The sequence below is a fragment of the Misgurnus anguillicaudatus genome, chromosome 14 (genome assembly GCF_027580225.2).
Source record: "Misgurnus anguillicaudatus chromosome 14, ASM2758022v2, whole genome shotgun sequence".
In the NCBI taxonomy this organism is placed as follows: domain Eukaryota; kingdom Metazoa; phylum Chordata; class Actinopteri; order Cypriniformes; family Cobitidae; genus Misgurnus; species Misgurnus anguillicaudatus.
The window spans coordinates 23933655-23951232 of NC_073350.2; the positions used below are offsets into that span (position 1 = coordinate 23933655).

At 40.2% G+C, this 17578-nt stretch overlaps 1 protein-coding gene and 2 long non-coding RNA genes across 4 annotated transcripts in view; 2 read left to right on the forward strand and 1 right to left on the reverse strand.

Moving 5' to 3' along the window:
- Window positions 1-17578, forward strand: part of ephb2b (eph receptor B2b) — a 182630-nt gene that overhangs the window by 129187 nt on the left and 35865 nt on the right. The window lies entirely within an intron of this gene.
- LOC141369479 (uncharacterized) lies at window positions 8723-10064 on the reverse strand. The gene is made up of 5 exons (XR_012373229.1): window positions 9973-10064; window positions 9821-9874; window positions 9629-9723; window positions 9419-9536; window positions 8723-9335 (listed from the first exon to the last, which is right to left on the reverse strand). It is a non-coding gene; the product is annotated as an uncharacterized lncRNA (long non-coding RNA).
- On the forward strand, window positions 10666-11776 carry LOC129431760 (uncharacterized). Its single transcript, XR_012373230.1, has 2 exons — window positions 10666-10990; window positions 11492-11776. It is a non-coding gene; the product is annotated as an uncharacterized lncRNA (long non-coding RNA).

Below are 17578 nucleotides of genomic sequence, written 5' to 3' on the forward strand. Positions count from 1 at the left end.
AATTACATTATGTAGAGTTGGGTCTGGTAATCTGGCTCGGGCACTGTCGGGTGCTGGTGGAAGATTTATGACTTAATTATCCTAGGAATTGCTTTGCCGAACTCCAGTCGGACCACCAGAGACAGTGCCACCGGCAGACTCGGGAGAAAGTGGCAGTATTGAGCTAGATGATACGATTGCTGTGTAATTGAGAAGTGCATCCTTGTCTTTTACTATCTTGACCTTATTGCTACGAGAGACATTTCAGACAGTATTAACTATGGGTTCGGTTTAGTGAAGCTTTCAGATTGATGTAGTGCCACCTGTAATGCCAAACAGCCAAAGTTACAATGGGTTGTTTTAACCCATTGTTGCGTCAAATATAAACATGGTTAATTTAACCCAATATGTTGGGTTTGTCTCTTATTGTCCTAGCACTTTATTTAAAATAACCCAGCTTTTTAGTGTATGTAATCACAGTGTGCACAAAATTAAGTTATACAGCTTTAAAGATCAAATATGGCACCCATGGCTCAGGTCTGACATCATGACATTTTGCTGAAAGATATCCAAGAACCAGTGAGGCTGGTTAACATTTATGGCCTGTCCATCACCAAAATGTATTGTATGGTTTAAAAAGATTTGTGGGGCATTTGTGTCCTTTTCGGAGTTTGACGGCCTATGGCACAATAAGCTAACACTGTTAAGATCACAAGTAAAGATACTTTACCTTTCCGAAAAAATAAGGTTTAAGGGAAACTAAAATAATGACATAAGCTCATTTTGGGTGAACTTTAAAGCAGTCTGTACGCATTTCCACCGTAGACAAGGATATTTTTATAAAGAGGTTGCCCTTTTCATGCCTTGAATCACAAGTATATCTTCTGGTAAGAAGGTGGTCGATGTGGGATCACTGTGACAGAAGGTGGCAGAGAGGGCACATATGGAAGGTGCCAGGTGGGGTCAGGGGGCAGCCGGGCAGGAGACTGCACCAGACACCTGGAGCACTGGCAAAGTCCAGAGTCACAGCTTTGTCCAGTCGCGTACTGTTGCATACTAATTACATCAGGTGTCATTGGAGAAAAGTCAGGGTTGTTTAATTTGCATTAGCCAGGGAATATGTCCTCATAAGCATGCAGGGGACGTTGCAGGAGCTGTTGACTATGCAGTGGCCAATGCATAAAATATGCATTTCATTATACTTTATATGTGTACAGAAAAAACTACAATAAATATATTTTTGCTCTTGTGCTTTGATGCGTGAAAACATTTTGCTCATGCATAAAACAACAGTTAATATGATTTAGGATTCTGTGTCTAAATCACTGTCGTTTAATCAAAGGCAATAATATGAAGAATGGTTTATTTTGCTCTAATGATCTTGGATTAACATACCGAATTGCCACAGTCACAGGAACAAAAGGTCAATTAGACAAGTTGATATTTTTCTCTGTAAGTACAGAAGTTGTATAGTCCTGAACTCTTTAAATGGGCTGAAAAGCATAAACATATAACCAATGCTACTTGTATGAAACAGCTGTTGGCTCCAAAATTCACAGATTTTTTTTTTTAACAAAGACCATCTGCTTAATTTCCTTAACATATTTTGCATTTTCTCTTTTTCATATATTTCAAGGTCAGAACATCACACATCTGCGTTAGGCCATTAATAAACAATAAATATAGGTACTGTTAAAATAGAGACTTTAAATTCAGAATAAACAGTAAATTCCAGTTCAGAAAATATATTCATTTATGTGTATATATAACCAAAACGCTTTTTGGTTTTGGCTCAATCATTCAAAAATATTTGAGTTTGATTATTATATTTTTACACACGCAAAACACACATCTCTGCTACAAATGAACATTTGAAGTTTGTTTCTATTACTTACCATTCTTGGACAATTACACCAAACGTGACAGAAGTGCAAACTTTACCCCATAGGTGGGGTTAATTGTAACAGGCAGGGGGTTAGTTGTAACACTTGCTAAAAATTAAGTTTGCAGGCAAATATTTCAATACTATTTTGTCTATATACTTGAAGTGGATACTGTTTATATATCTGTCTATAATAGACAAGTATACACACTGTATTCATTCATCCAGCCCTTTTCTAACAATAGTTCATTTATAAATGGATACAAATGTCTAAATATGTGAGAAAAAGCAGCACAATTATGACAATTTTTTATATGTGACCCAGTCTGTAATAATCATACTACAGACGTGACCTTATTCAATCAAAATTAAAGATGAACAAAAATAAATTTGACACACGATTTTTGATAAGACAGGCACATTTATTTTGTTGGTAGCCAGCAATCATTCGTGTGTAGCTTATTTAAAACAATGGCAAGAATTACGCTAACGTTAGCGGTTTTCATATCGTAAGTGCTGAGAGGTTAGTTGTAGCACAGCGTTACAATTAACCCCACTGGGTCAAAATATTTTCAAGCCCACCAAAAAAGTTGCTAAGATCTGCAGACATTTAAAAACAATGCTATGTTTTAGTCAACAAGACACTGATTAATATGACATAGCATTGGATTTGGTATCTTACACACCCAACTTAGAAAACGAAAAAACAAATTTACTTACATGCCACCAAAGCCCTTTTCACACAGATATTCCATAAGATACACGGCCCAGGCATCCTGGAGTTTTACGGGACCGCTTGATATTTTATTAATTCACACTGCCAAGTTAACCCGGCATATGTGATGGTCCCGGAAAGACACGTGACCTGTTGTAAGTCCCGCCCTCTCTTCTACGCAGCGTCTGAAGTTTGCATATTATTTATTATTTCTCTCTCCAGAAACAACTCGCGTGCATTTTTGTTTATGATAAGACTACAAAGGAGCGCGTGAACGCACAGTTCTATTCTGGTGAATGATCTCAGCTTCAGAATGGATATTTGACGAGCTCCCTGATTTCTGCTTTGATACACTTTTCAGACATTTCTCATCATGATTGTTTATATGCATTAAAAACCCGCATTTTGAGGAGCTGAACGATATTATCTTGTTGGGATGACGCGCGGGTATTTTCGTTTATTATAGCTCAAATGAGCACGTGACGCGATATTCTTTTATGCTGCTGAATGATCTCCGTTTCAACGCAGTAAGTAATAAGCTAACTTACCTGATATCTGCTTCAGTCCAGTTTGCTGCCATTTCTCGTCGTGAATGTTGTAAATCCCTCATTTTAAAGAGTTAAATGCGTCTCATTTATCATTTCCTGATAACTGCTTCAATCTAGTTTGCAACATTTCTCGTGGTGAATGTTTATATGCATGTTATCTGTCGTTGTAAGGAGCTGAACCATTACTTGTGTTGTGATGATGACGCGCGCGTCCTCACTTCGACACGCCCATTACGGCATTCTTGCGGCTTCTTGTTCACACAGAGGGTTACCCGCGTATCTTACTAGGTCCTCTTTCCGGCAACGATCCCAGAAGATTAACGGAACGAGTTTTTGTTCACACAGACGCTTGTCTTGCAATTTTACGGGTATTTTCTGGGACCAGAGGTCTGTGTGAATGGGGTTCAAAACAGTCGTTCATCAATAACTCCCTGGAAAAAATTATAAATTTCCAATAATTTGCGGGAGATTGTCTTTTGGCAGTGTGAAAAAATACTAGAAATACAAAACGCTCAACCTTGTGCAACAATGTAAACAGTCCGTGTTACAACTAACCCCGTGTTAGTTTTTGCCCCGCGCACCCCTATATATTAAATATACACACAGTATATAAATATTATTTTTGTGTGCTATTTATTATATATTTTGCCTAGGGCTGTCAAAAGATTAATCGTGATTAATCGCATACAAAATAAAAGTTTGTTTTTGCATAGTATAGCCTTTGTGTGTGCACTGTGTTTAACTGTTTTGTATATATAAATGCACATATATATATATATATATTTAAGTTTTGATATATTTTATTTTATATATACATTTTAAAATATATACATAAATAACATGTTATTTTAAATTTCTTTAATTCTGTAACCGGGTGTGCTTTAATGAAAGCGGAGAAAGTGTGAATCCATATGCAAAAGGTGTTTATTAAGTAAAATCCCATAAAGGGCCAGCAACCAAATCCAAACAGGGTAATCCACAAACAGAATCCAAGTACAGGCAAAGGTTCAAGGCAGGCAGCAAAACAGGCAGAATCCAAAATACAGGCAATGGTCAAAAAACAGGAACAGATACAGATAACAGGCTTACAAATAACAGAAACAGAATCAGACAGGTAACAGGATCAGGTAACAGGCTGGGCTTACTATGTGTAATATTCAGCCAGGAACTGGTGTACAGGAAGTGACTTATATACAAAACAGACAGGAAGTGTGAACTGAAACATGGCATGATGAATATCAAAATAAAAGTCCGAACAGAGCAGAGTATCAAAATAAAAGTCCAAAATACAAAAATACACAGAACACAAGTAAACACAGAACAAAACCATTACAGAACCCCCCCTCTAAAGGGCGACTCCTGGAGCCCAACATACACATAATAAAGTCCAATAGAGGGTGGGCGGGCGGGCCAGGACCTCTTGGCGAAGGCAGGGCAGTTCAGGAGAGGTCCTGGGTCATATGGCCAGTATGGTCCAGGAACATGAGGCAGATGCGGGCCTGGGTCATGGGGCAGATGCGGGCCTGGGTCATGGGGCAGATGCGGGCCTGGGTCATGGGGCAGATGCGGGCCTGGGTCATGGGGCAGGCTAGGACCTGGGTCATGGGGCAGGCTAGGACCTGGGTCATGGGGCAGGCTAGGACCTGGGTCATGGGGCAGGCTAGGACCTGGGTCATGGGGCAGGCTAGGACCTGGGTCATGGGGCAGGCTAGGACCTGGGTCATGGGGCAGGCTAGGACCTGGGTCATGGGGCAGGCTAGGACCTGGGTCATGGGGCAGGCTAGGAGCTATATCATGGGGCAGGAATAGACCTGGAACACAGGGAGAGGAAGGGTCCGAGCACACTTCGGCCTCCGCCTTGGTGTCCTCTGCCTCCTCCCTGTATCCGGGTACTACCCCCCCCCAAAAAAAACTTGGGAAAGCTCCCAAAGCCCAGGGTGGCGATGTCCCAGGTGGTGGACCAGATGAATCAGACAAGACAGGTGAGTCGGGCAGGACAGACGAATCAGATGAGTCGGGCAGGACAGACGAATCAGATGAGTCGGGCAGGACAGGCGAATCAGATGAGTCGGGCAGGACAGACGAATCAGATGAGTCGGGCAGGACAGACGAATCAGATGAGTCGGACAGGACAGACGAATCAGATGAGTCGGGCAGGACAGACGAATCAGATGAGTCGGGCAGGACAGACGAATCAGATGAATCAGATGGATTAGATGAATCAGAAGAATCAGAGGAGTCGGGCGGATCAGGCGAATCAGGTGAATCGGGCAGATCAGGTGAATCGGGCAGATCAGGTGAATCGGGCAGATCAGGTGAATCGGGCAGATCAGGTGAATCGGGCAGATCAGGTGAATCGGGCAGATCAGGTGAATCGGGCAGATCAGGTGAATCGGGCAGATCAGGTGAATCGGGCAGATCAGGTGAATCGGGCAGATCAGGTGACTCGGGCAGATCAGGTGACTCGGGCAGATCAGGTGAGACGGGCAGATCAGTTGAGTCGGGCAGATCAGATGAGTCGGGCAGATCAGATGAGTCGGGCAGATCAGATGAGTCGGGCAGATCAGCTGACACGGGCAGATCAGCTGAGACGGGCAGATCAGCTGAGACGGGCAGATCAGCTGAGACGGGCAGATCAGATGAGACGGGCAGATCAGATGAGACGGGCAGATCAGATGAGACGGGCAGATCAGATGAGACGGGCAGATCAGATGAATCTGATTCAGGGCCTTGAGGAACCTCGGGAACAACAAAGCAGAAGGCAGACCAGACGCACCACAGGGCTATTGCAAATTCAGGGAGTATTAAGTCAATGGAACATACCTCTGTGGTCGTCGGTTCAGGCAGGGCGGCCATCTTGATGACAGGTGCAGGGTGAACAGTAGCCCTCCTAAGTGCTGGTGTGGTGGTGACGATGGCTCTCTGAAATACAGGTGCAGGGATGACGGTAACTCTCTCACAAACAGGTGCAGAGACAGGCAGGATGGCAGCCATTTTGGGAACAGGCAGGATGGCGGCCATTTTAGGCACAGGCAGGATGGCAGCCATTTTGTGATCAGGCATGGTGGCGGCCATTTTGGGAGCAGGCATGGTTTTAACAGGTTTGGGCAGAACCGGCATGAAATGGCTTGATGGGTTGTGTAAATTCACTGGAGGTGTATCCGCAACACCCACAGTAAATGGTGAGCCACACAGTAACAAAGCAAAGTCAATATAACTCTCCAGGGACCAGGCAGACATATCACGTGGCATACACAAGCGCGGCCATTCGTCCAAAGCATTATAGAACAGGTTCTTCAGAGTAATGTCATCAAAATGTACCTTGTAACTCAAGTCCAAAAAATCCTTAACATATTCCTCAATCGGACGGTGGTTCTGACGGAGTGCAAGTAGGGCATAAACAGGTTTCATGGTGCTGGTGGGAGATTACTGACCTTTGCTGGATTCCGGTTGTGGCTGAATATTCTGTAACCGGGTGTGCTTTAATGAAAGCGGAGAAAGTGTGAATCCATATGCAAAAGGTGTTTATTAAGTAAAATCCCATAAAGGGCCAGCAACCAAATCCAAACAGGGTAATCCACAAACAGAATCCAAGTACAGGCAAAGGTTCAAGGCAGGCAGCAAAACAGGCAGAATCCAAAATACAGGCAATGGTCAAAAAACAGGAACAGATACAGATAACAGGCTTACAAATAACAGAAACAGAATCAGACAGGTAACAGGATCAGGTAACAGGCTGGGCTTACTATGTGTAATAATCAGCCAGGAACTGGTGTACAGGAAGTGACTTATATACAAAACAGACAGGAAGTGTGAACTGAAACATGGCATGATGAATATCAAAATAAAAGTCCGAACAGAGCAGAGTATCAAAATAAAAGTCCAAAATACAAAAATACACAGAACACAAGTAAACACAGAACAAAACCATTACAAATGTGTGTGTGTGTGTTTATATATACATAATAATTACACACACAAATATATTATGCAAACACAAACTTTTATTTTGTATGCGAACAATCGCGATTAATCTTTTGACAGCCCTAATTTAGCCTCAAATTATTATATGCACTCTCTGTACTTAGTTGAGGAAGTTAGTTGAGGATAATAGAAAGAAAATGCTCTGTCAGGTACACTTTATGAACCTCTAGATCAGTGTTCTTCACTCCCAATCCTGGAGAGCCGGTGTCCTGTAGAGTTTAGCTCCAACCTTAATCAAACACACCTACCTGTGATGTTCTAGTGATCATGAAGACATTGATTAGCTTGCTCAGGTGTGTTTGATTAAGGTTGGAGCTAAACTCTGCAGGACACCGGCTCTCCAGGGCTGGGAGTGAAGAACGCTGCTCTAGATAATTGTGACTATGAGCTTCTGTGCTGGATCCATCTGCAGCTTAAAGTTTAATTTAAGCCTTAAATGAATGCCATTGTGTTCCCTAATTCTCAATTTTCCACTCAAAGTAGTTATACAGTAGTTGAACTTTGAACATTTGAAAAGGTTTATTAAAGATGATATCTTAATGTGCTATGCAGATGGTATGCAAATAGAAATGTGTTATGCAAGTTTTACTCTCTAGGGCAGGGGTCTCCAACATGCTACCACAATGGATAAAACAATCTGGAGGGCTACTTTTTTGATAAAGTTTACTGAAAACATATTTGTTTTGCTTGTTCATATGTTCAATCATTATTTAAAATGTTAACATACTAAAAAGAAGCTAAGCTAATATGAATATATGTAATAAATAAATATTAAAATTGAGGCTATTAATAGAATGTGCTTTGGCGGGCAATTCATAGACTTCGTGGGCGCAACATGTTGGAGATCACTGCTCTAGAGAGTTTGTGGGACTTTTTCTGTATTTTTTCCCACAGACACTTTCTACATCTGCTTAGAGGGCTCCTGAATATGACAATTGTATATTCAATCTGGTTTACTTTCTAGTCTAGTCCAGTGTAGAGTTTATGAACTCGTCCTTAATGAATCGGTCTTAATATCGGAAGTAATCATTTTTCTCAACCACACCCAACTTAAATGAACTGCGAACTTAATAGTTTTTTTTATCAGAGCCAATAGTAATGACTGTTAGTTAAGAAACGATTTATAATAACTTCTTATATATGCAGCAGAACTTGTTAGATCTGAAAAAGTCAACACTGCATGAAAAGTGGGATTTTCGTCCCCGTAAGCGCCTGTAGGCTCCCGAAAATCTCCCTAATTTTCGGCAGCTTTCCTCAATTTACAGGCAGCGAGCGTCGCGTTCGTCTGTGTCACAAATTGTCGTAAACGAACCATGACGCAGGTGGAGAGCCCCGCGGGGGTACGATGCCTCTAATTAGCATATGAATGGCAGCGAAACCTCTGCCGGCCAGGTAGAGCGTCTCTAGTCTAATTAGCATGTGAATAGCAGCGAAACTAGAGTAACTGCCCACTTGAATGTACTCACTCAGTATTGGCTGAAGCCACTACTTTTAAACAAGTAAAATCTCCCGTGAATGGTTGGCAGATCACTTCAAACCAATCACAAGGGATTTTTCTTGTTTAAAAGAAGTGGCTTCAGCCAATACCGAGTGAGTAAATTCAAGTCGGGCCGTTACTCTAAAGAGGGGGGTTATTGGGCACCCTGGCTCATTATAAATGTAAACCCCAATAATAATAATAATAAATATATAATTTATGTGATATTAATTTTTTATATAATAATGTCATTGTGCTATGTACTTCATTATTCACACCATCAAGAAATATAAGAGAAAACAAAGAGGTTTATTTATAAACAAACAGCTGTTTATTCAAAGAAAGAGCTTTAATTAGAAACACACAACTATGTACAAAGCAGCATAATGTCTCTTATGTTGTCCTCCAAACACGTCAAAAAGTGCCCAAGACATTCGGGAAAGATCCCTAAAAATCTTTTTCAAAGTTATCAAGTGTTGAAAAAAGAAAAAAAAACTCAAAAACGTTGTAAAAAAGTCGCTTTTGCAGGCATATATGGTGAGTTCCCCTGTACTTTGGTATCGCCTCTAATCTGAATTGCAGCGTGGCACAGAGCTCGGAGAGTTCCAGGCTGCGAGAGGGCGGTGGCCGCACAATCCATCCAGACACCCCGTCAACAATGCCGTCTTCATCAGACATGAGATCTATGGTGGCGCACTTTCAAATGTCCATCTCACCCTCACCCAGCACACTTCGTCTCGCTTCCAGCAACTGTAATATAATCAATAAAGACAATAAGTGACCAGAAAAATACTCACATTGACAAAAAACTGATCTAATATAATAAATCTTACCCTTTTTCTTCTGTATCGACTCCGAGCTAAACTTTTCGCATTTTCCGCCGCGATGCGAGTTCAGGTTGTTTGTATCTGAAGCTCCGGCGAACCGACTTATAATACGTCTTACAGGCAGCTGGAAAACAATTAAATGAGACTGGTATTAATAAACAGAGTCACGGTACAATTAAACAATAAATGAGGAAAAACATTAGAAGTTATACTTACAAACAATGTCGTCATTCTCAGCAGTTAAATGTGGACTTGCTAAAATAGCCCCAACCAAATAGGAGGTCACGGCTTCGTTATGAGGCGACGTCAGTCTGTGAAAACAAAATGTGCGGGTTTAAGCTCGGATCTATTAACGTATCTATTTCCGTATACAAGAATAAAAGCATATTCTTTAAATCGTAACGTTACCTTTGCTCTGGTTCAAAGCGCCTGCAGTGTGCCTCAGAGACGCCGTACAGCCTCCTAAAAATTACAAGACAAAAACACCTCTAAGCAATAAAACACACAGCTTGGGCTTTTAGCTTGCTTAAAAATATGCTTTTACATAAAATTATTCTTACCGCAATCTTGGGATTGTGCACCCGTCTTCTCTTCTTGGAGAGTTACAAACACCAAACCAAACATCGCTTAATGGTCCTCTTGTACTGCTGTGTTAGCCGTGGCCATGACCTCGCACGCGATTGGATGAAGGCGAGAAGCCTGTCGGGCTCCTCCAATCACACGCGAGGTTATTGAGATAAGGAAAATCTTGTGAGACGTGCGCGCATGCGTATGATATAAACAACAAACGCGATGTGCCGGGAGCTCTGTGTGATATCAACACAGTGTGCTGTCAGTTGAAAGATGGAAGTCCCAAGACTGAAGAAACGACCTTGGCGCTTCTGTGAACATTGCAACACTGAACTGTGTCATACACAGTATTTTGACCACAGAAAGCGCTATTTCAAAAATGGAGTTTGGGAGAAAAAATCCAATAGGACTACGTCAGGTCAGATAACGTACAGAGCCTGCTGCTATCCAGTCATGAACCCGCTGTGAGTGATGTCCTGTCATGTGTAAAGACCCGGAGGATAACTTTACTGGAGTTAGAGAGATTGGTGAAAGTGAAAAGCAATCCGAGGACCCAGAAAAAAAGTGATTGAAGAATTTGAAGAAATGCACCCAGCGAATTGCAGTTAAGACAACGGTGAGCATAATTACATATTTTTATATAAGCTTGGCTTGCTTTACGCATGTTAACACCTCAAACAATACTAAAACATATCAACAAGTAAAATAAAATAAAATAAAATCAACAAGTTAAACAAAAACGTTTTGAGTATGCTATATCAAAAAGTAGCCATCCAGCATGTTTTATCCATTGTGGCAGCCCTTGCTCACAAAAAGGTTGGAGACCCCTGGTCTAGTTAAATGTGGTTGATTATCACTGTTGTTGTTATTTTAATAGTATAAATTAATTTATAATTAAATAGGAATATCGCGTTATAATGCATAACGTTATCTTCTGTTTGTTGTTTTTCAGACGAAACAGCATATGACCAAAGCATTTATCTTTTCCTGGACATCTCCTGTTGTGTGGTAAGCATGAAATTACATTTGTATATACCAGTATAAAATTCAGTACATGCTAATCCAGAGCTAAAATGTGAAAACCTAACATGTTTCACCCACATTATTGTTTTCCACTCTCAAATTTCTGTTAGTTTACTAATGAAAGCAACTAAAGTATAAACACACTTTATAAAGTATAAAAAAAAAACTAAAATGAAGTTGAAGTGGATGAAGTTCCCACAAAGTACTTAACTGGTTCATTGCACTAAGATAAAGCTAGCTGTTTGAGATGCACATGATCTTTTCCAACTACAGTTTTCAAATCTTTTCATACTCAAATGGCCATATTGATGAGAAATGACCATATTAATTATGTTCTTTTTAAATCTCAAATGACCATATTAACGATGGGGTTTTCAATCTCAAATGGCCATATTCATGATGGACTTTTCAATCTCTAATGGTCTAATGGTGGTGCTGAGTATGTGCATTGCATGTGTTTTAAATATGTCCTTTAAATTTCCATAGGATGACTATGTGGATGAAGAGGGGGAAATCCTTGCTGAGGAGCAGAGTGAAGCCTATCCTCACATACAAGATGGGGAGGAGCATGGAAGTGATCAGTCCAGAAGTGAAAAAAACAGAACACTTGTTGATGAAACTTTTGGCCATGATGAAATTGACTGGTATCCTCCGTGACGACTTCTTACAGTATGTGGTTTGTCCAAAATGTATGACAGTGTACATGCTTACTGAAACCTATGAGCGCAGACAGGATGGTACAAAGGTTTGCAGGACTTGTGGTCACATCCCGTTCTACAATCACCCACAGCAGAGGTCTGCATTAAGGAAGAAATATGGCTCTGCCTTGCTAAGATAGGCTACATATTCGAGCGGTGAAGAGTATGTCCATCCAATACGTTCTTACTGTTACAAGAGTGTTGTGCAGTCTCTGGGAGGACTTGTTAAAAGACTTGGATTTGAAGAGAAATTAGATGAAAGGCGAAAGCGGGAACTGCCAAAGAGTGTGTTAGGAGATGTAAATGATGGACAAGTATGGCAGGATTACCAGTATGTGAATTCAATAAACTGTAGTCATGCCACTATGCACAGTATTTGAGCTGTGATGTAATTGCACAAGTTACCTTGCTTCATTCCCATCCGGACAGACATTTTGTTGTTTGACATGTTGTTTGATGGCGTTTGCATAGAATGCACAAATTGAGCCTGATTAAAACTCTGTTAAAACAATTAAAATTGTTGAAATAAATAGTTTGGTGTATCTTTTTTACCTAACATTGGTTATTGCTAATTACATACAGAGTAATTAATATACACTGTTAGCCTGGAGAAATTGAATCTACTTAAAGGGATAGTTTAAAAATTATTAGGAAAAAATATTTTGTAAGTATTGTGATAAATGGTGAAGAAAAGTTTGATAAATGATTGTCATTAAACTTAAAGTTGATTTTGAATTACTCTGTCCAACATCTCCACTTAGTTAACTGAGTTGAAAAAAATTATATTTTTAATTAATGTATAATTATAATTCTCTTAGTGTTATAAATGGTATTATAACACAAAACTCATGACTTAGTCAGTCATTAAATAAACTTGATTCTCCACTGAAACACAATACAATACAATGTGTTGTTTATGTCAATAAACACTGATCACCTGAACGGGGACTTTCATTTACAAAAATGGTAATTTATCATTTTAAACTAAACAACATGAATAATATTAGAGCATAAACCTCTATGACATTTTAACAAATATTTAAGTAGTTAAAGTTCTTATTAGTTCTTAATTCTGTAAAAAAGCTTAAATAATCATAATATTCTGAGACAAAGGATTATGGGTGTTCCTTACAACATGTACTGCTAAAGTTCATTCACTTGAATGTTTTAGTTTAATTAATTTTATACACTTAAAAGTTAAATGAACTAAGATTTTTTAAGTAAATGTCCATAACTCAAAATATTAAGTGATGTTTACATCATGAAGACAATGTGTTAACAGTGTAGCATACTTTAAAAATAAATAAATTCAAACTAAAATTTAAGAGTCTGTAATTTTGCTTTACTGATACCAAAGATTTTCTTAAAATCAAAGATTAAAACCTGTCAGAATGTTACCTGAGTAAAACTCCCCCAGCTGCTACCCTGATTTGCATTTGTATAGCTCACAGCATGTTCATTTACATGTTAAAGCCTCCCCTAGAATTAGGGGAAGGGGGGACAACTTCCAAGCAAGACCCACGTCAACTTCTGACAACTTACGGCAGTTTTCGGTGTTGGCTGCAAATTGTCGTGCGCAGTCGTAAACTTGGAGTTTCACAGCAATCTACAGTGCCACATTCTGTCGAAAATTCCACTTTTCATGCAGTGCAATGTTTCATCTCTTTGAAGCAGTACCTCCATTTTCAAGTTTTTAGTTTAGTCTTTGAGGCTCATTTAGGGCTTGCATGGATCGCCTTGACCCAAATAAGTCCTGGCAGAGTAACAAAATCGTGAGAGCTTGTACAATTTGGCCTCCTTCGTGTTAACAGAAAGAACAAGAATCGAACAAGTCTGGTTGCTTTGTTGGGATGTAATGTGCCAATAAACCTCTGCTTGTCTGTGGTTATGATCATAAGCTCTGTCAGATGGTAGCCAGCATACACCATATTCACAAATGAAACATCTATATACAAAAGACGAAACACTAATGTACTTCATTGGACGGAAGCCATTCTCAGACTTACCGGAGTTTTCTCTAAACACCAGAGCAGCAAAACCGTGCAGAGAGTTTCAGATTAGACTCAAACGCTGAGTAAGTGTATGCAATCTTCTTAAGTCTCTGAAGTGCCTATTTTTGAATTAGCTTATGGTGTGTATATGAGTACATTAATGCTTCAATCTTTTCCAGTGGAGATGCTTTAAAACTTTGATGAACTGAATTGGGGGTGCATTGCTTCACATCGCTGGAAAGTCTGCGGAGACATAAAACCCTCAATCCAATACAGATGGGAAATAGGGGCGCCTGCCAGACGCACTGTTCCTCTCTGCACTTTTTCTGGCTGTACAGCATGCTTAAAGTACACTTCTTCCTTTCTGGCTCTCCCTGGACGCAAGTCTCGTAAATAGAGAATACTCGCAGAGTATTGTAGAATGGTAGATGTACAGCAGCTGCTGTCGGATCGTACCGGTAAAAGCTTTCCATAGGGGTGTTTTACCATAAAGGGGGCTCGGGAGTCAACGGGGTTAGGGAAATTTATAAGCGCTGACCTGCGAGGCCTGCTTTTTAGCGACCCTACCAAATCACAGCATTACTCTTCTACACCACAAATGAGATCCACATGCTTTCAAAACGTATTATATAGACCCATATTGGAGAGCCAATGGGATTCAGAGAACGTTTCCCATCAGCCAGTGGCTTTTATGTGACGCTTAAGCTCAGCTTTTGATTACACATTCTTTGCCCTTTGAGTCAACAGCTCATGATGATAGCAGTTTAATGAATGATAATTAGAGACAGAGTTAACAGTGAGAGAGCAAAGACTTAGAAAGAACGGATGCTAGGCTGACTTGTTCAACAGACCACTATGACACATGTAGTGTGTTCGGTTTTCCCTCTTTTATCATAAATATATAAACAACAAGTATTTTGCTGTAAATGCATTGATCGCATGATCTTGACCTTTCATGCGCTTTATTGTTGGGAGTTTTGAGAAGAACCTAGCACGTAATAGCTCGAAGGCGTTTATTTACTAGCTTTAATTTGGCTTTTTATGTTTGAATGACCATGCCCTATTAAATGCCATTAAACTTACACCAGTGGAATAAACTCCTTGTGTATAACTTACTGTGTAGCTTATTTTGCTAATCATATAACAGAGAAACGGGTCTCCCCTATTGAAAAATCCAGCTAAGACCGGCATAAGCTGGTGAGCTGGTTTTAGCTGGTCTCCCAGTTTGGTTTTAGATGGTATTGCTGGTGCAGCAAGCTGTTCTAGCTGTGTTTTGGTCACTTTTAAGGTGGTCTAGCTGTGTTTTGGTCACTTTTTAAGCTGGTCTAGCTAACACAGTCTCACCCCATGTCGTCGGTGTTTGGCGGCGCTTGACCATTCGTCAGTGTGTGACGCGGAGGGTATACCTTTCGCGTCATTTTTTGACGAACTGGGGACTTCAATACTATTACGTCCGTTGCATTCTCTTCTCCTATTTTCTTACCATTTTCGCGTCGGTTTAGGGTTAGATTATGCAAAATTAAACAGTGTATGCGAAATTAAACAGTGTACGCGAAATTAAACAGTTGTCACCTGGCGTTGGGGTTAGAAACAGTTGTCACCTGGCGTTGGGGTTAGAGTTAGGTTTGGGTAGGAATGGTCAAGTGTCGTCAAATATTGACGACATGGGGTGAGACTGGGTTGGTCTAGCTGTGTTTTGGTCACTTTTAAGCTGGTCTAGTTGTGTTTTGGTCACTTTTAAGCTGGTCTAGCTGTGTTTTGTTCACTTTTTAAGCTGGTCTAGCTCTGTGTTGGTCCCTTTTAAGGTGGTCTAGCTGTGTTTTGGTCACTAGCTGTGTTTTGGTCACTTATTAAGCTGGTCTAGCTGTGTTTTGGTCACCTTTTAAGCTGGTCTAGCTGTGTTTTGGTCACTTTTTAAGCTGGTCTAGTTGTGTTTTGGTCACTTTTTAAGCTGGTCCAGCTGTGTTTTGGTCACTTATTAAGCTGATCTAGTTTTTTTGGTCACTTATTAAGCTGGTCTAGCTGCGTTTTGGTCACTTTTTAAGCTGGTCTTGCTGCTTTTGGTCACTTATTAAGCTGGTCTACCTGTGTTTTGGTCACCTTTTAAGCTGGTCTAGCTGTGTTTTGGTCACTTATTAAGATGGTCTAGCTGTGTTTTGATCACTTTTAAGCTGGTCTACCTGTGTTTTGGTCACCTTTTAAGCTGGTCTAGCTGTGTTTTGGTCACTTATTAAGCTGGTCTAGCTGTGTTTTGGTCACCTTTTAAGCTGGTCTAGCTGTGTTTTGGTCACTTTTTAAGCTGGTCTAGTTGTGTTTTGGTCACTTTTTAAGCTGGTCCAGCTGTGTTTTGGTCACTTATTAAGCTGATCTAGTTTTTTTGGTCACTTATTAAGCTGGTCTAGCTGCGTTTTGGTCACTTTTTAAGCTGGTCTTGCTGCTTTTGGTCACTTATTAAGCTGGTCTACCTGTGTTTTGGTCACCTTTTAAGCTGGTCTAGCTGTGTTTTGGTCACTTATTAAGATGGTCTAGCTGTGTTTTGATCACTTTTAAGCTGGTCTACCTGTGTTTTGGTCACCTTTTAAGCTGGTCTAGCTGTGTTTTGGTCACTTATTAAGCTGGTCTAGCTGTGTTTTGGTCACTTTTTAAGCTGGTCTAGCTGGTCAGGCTGGAAGACCAGCTGAGCCACCAGCTTGACCATTTTTGCCAGGCTGGGAGGACCAGCTTAAACCAGCTACTGCCACCTTAAACCATTAAAAACCAGCTACCAGCTTATGCTGGTCTTAGCTGGATTTTTCAGTAGGGTCGTAATTACAAAATGTTTATAAACCACTGGCCAACCAGATGTAAAAACATTTATATTCTTTCTATTCTCTTCTCATGCTTGCATTTATTTATTTATCAGACGCTTTTATCCAAAGCGACTTACAGATGAGAGATCATTGAACATTTTTTAATAAGTGTAGCTCATATGTTTACATGCAGGAATAGGTTTCCTTCCTCTGAACTCTTTGTGTATGCAGAGTTCAGAGGAATCTTTGTATCTGTAAGCTCATCGTCATTCCATCCATCTTCTAAAACATTTCAAACATGACCATCCCATCTGGTTGTTTTCTTTAGCACAGATATGCAAATGCTATCTGTTCCTCATGCTTATGTTTTCTGCACCTCGCGCACAGAAACCATGTGCGGGACATTGTGTGATCGTTCCAATGTGTCCGAATGCTCCATCTGCCAGAAATAAAGTTAAGCACCTACGCTTGGAGATAAATAGTCCTCATCAGATGTACCATGGAGAGCAATTGTGTGGAAACTACAAAAGTAGAACATTTTACAGGCTGTGATAATCGTGTTCGCTCCAACCGAGAGTGCACTTAATTCGCTAAGAGGGAATAGAAACGACATAATCGCTTTAAGTTGTTACTTTTTCCCACGTCGCCTTTTCGTTTTGTTTAAAGGTTGATACAACCTGATTTCTTTTTTTATTATTGTAAGACCATAAGGGCCAAGACAGCACTGGTCTACAACAATAGCATGACAAAACAGTTGAACAGTAGTGTAACTGTGTATTCTGCTTTTTCTGTCCAACAATATTGTGCAGAAACAAATACTTTTTAAAGTTCACAGCATTGATTTTGTGTCAAAAGATCAACCTGTCATGCAAGGTGCTTTATGTCTAACACACAAAACACAAAGATGGTGGCACACAACAACTAGATACAGTATACAGTATAGTTTCAGCAGTAACAACATAAACAAGCGGCTTTCGTGGTCAACACGTAACTTCCGTTAAACTTCGCTAAGAATAAATAAGAACAGAGTCTGTTTAAAGTAGTTAATTTTTATAACAAGCAAAATAAACAACACATAGATTACCTACACTGTAA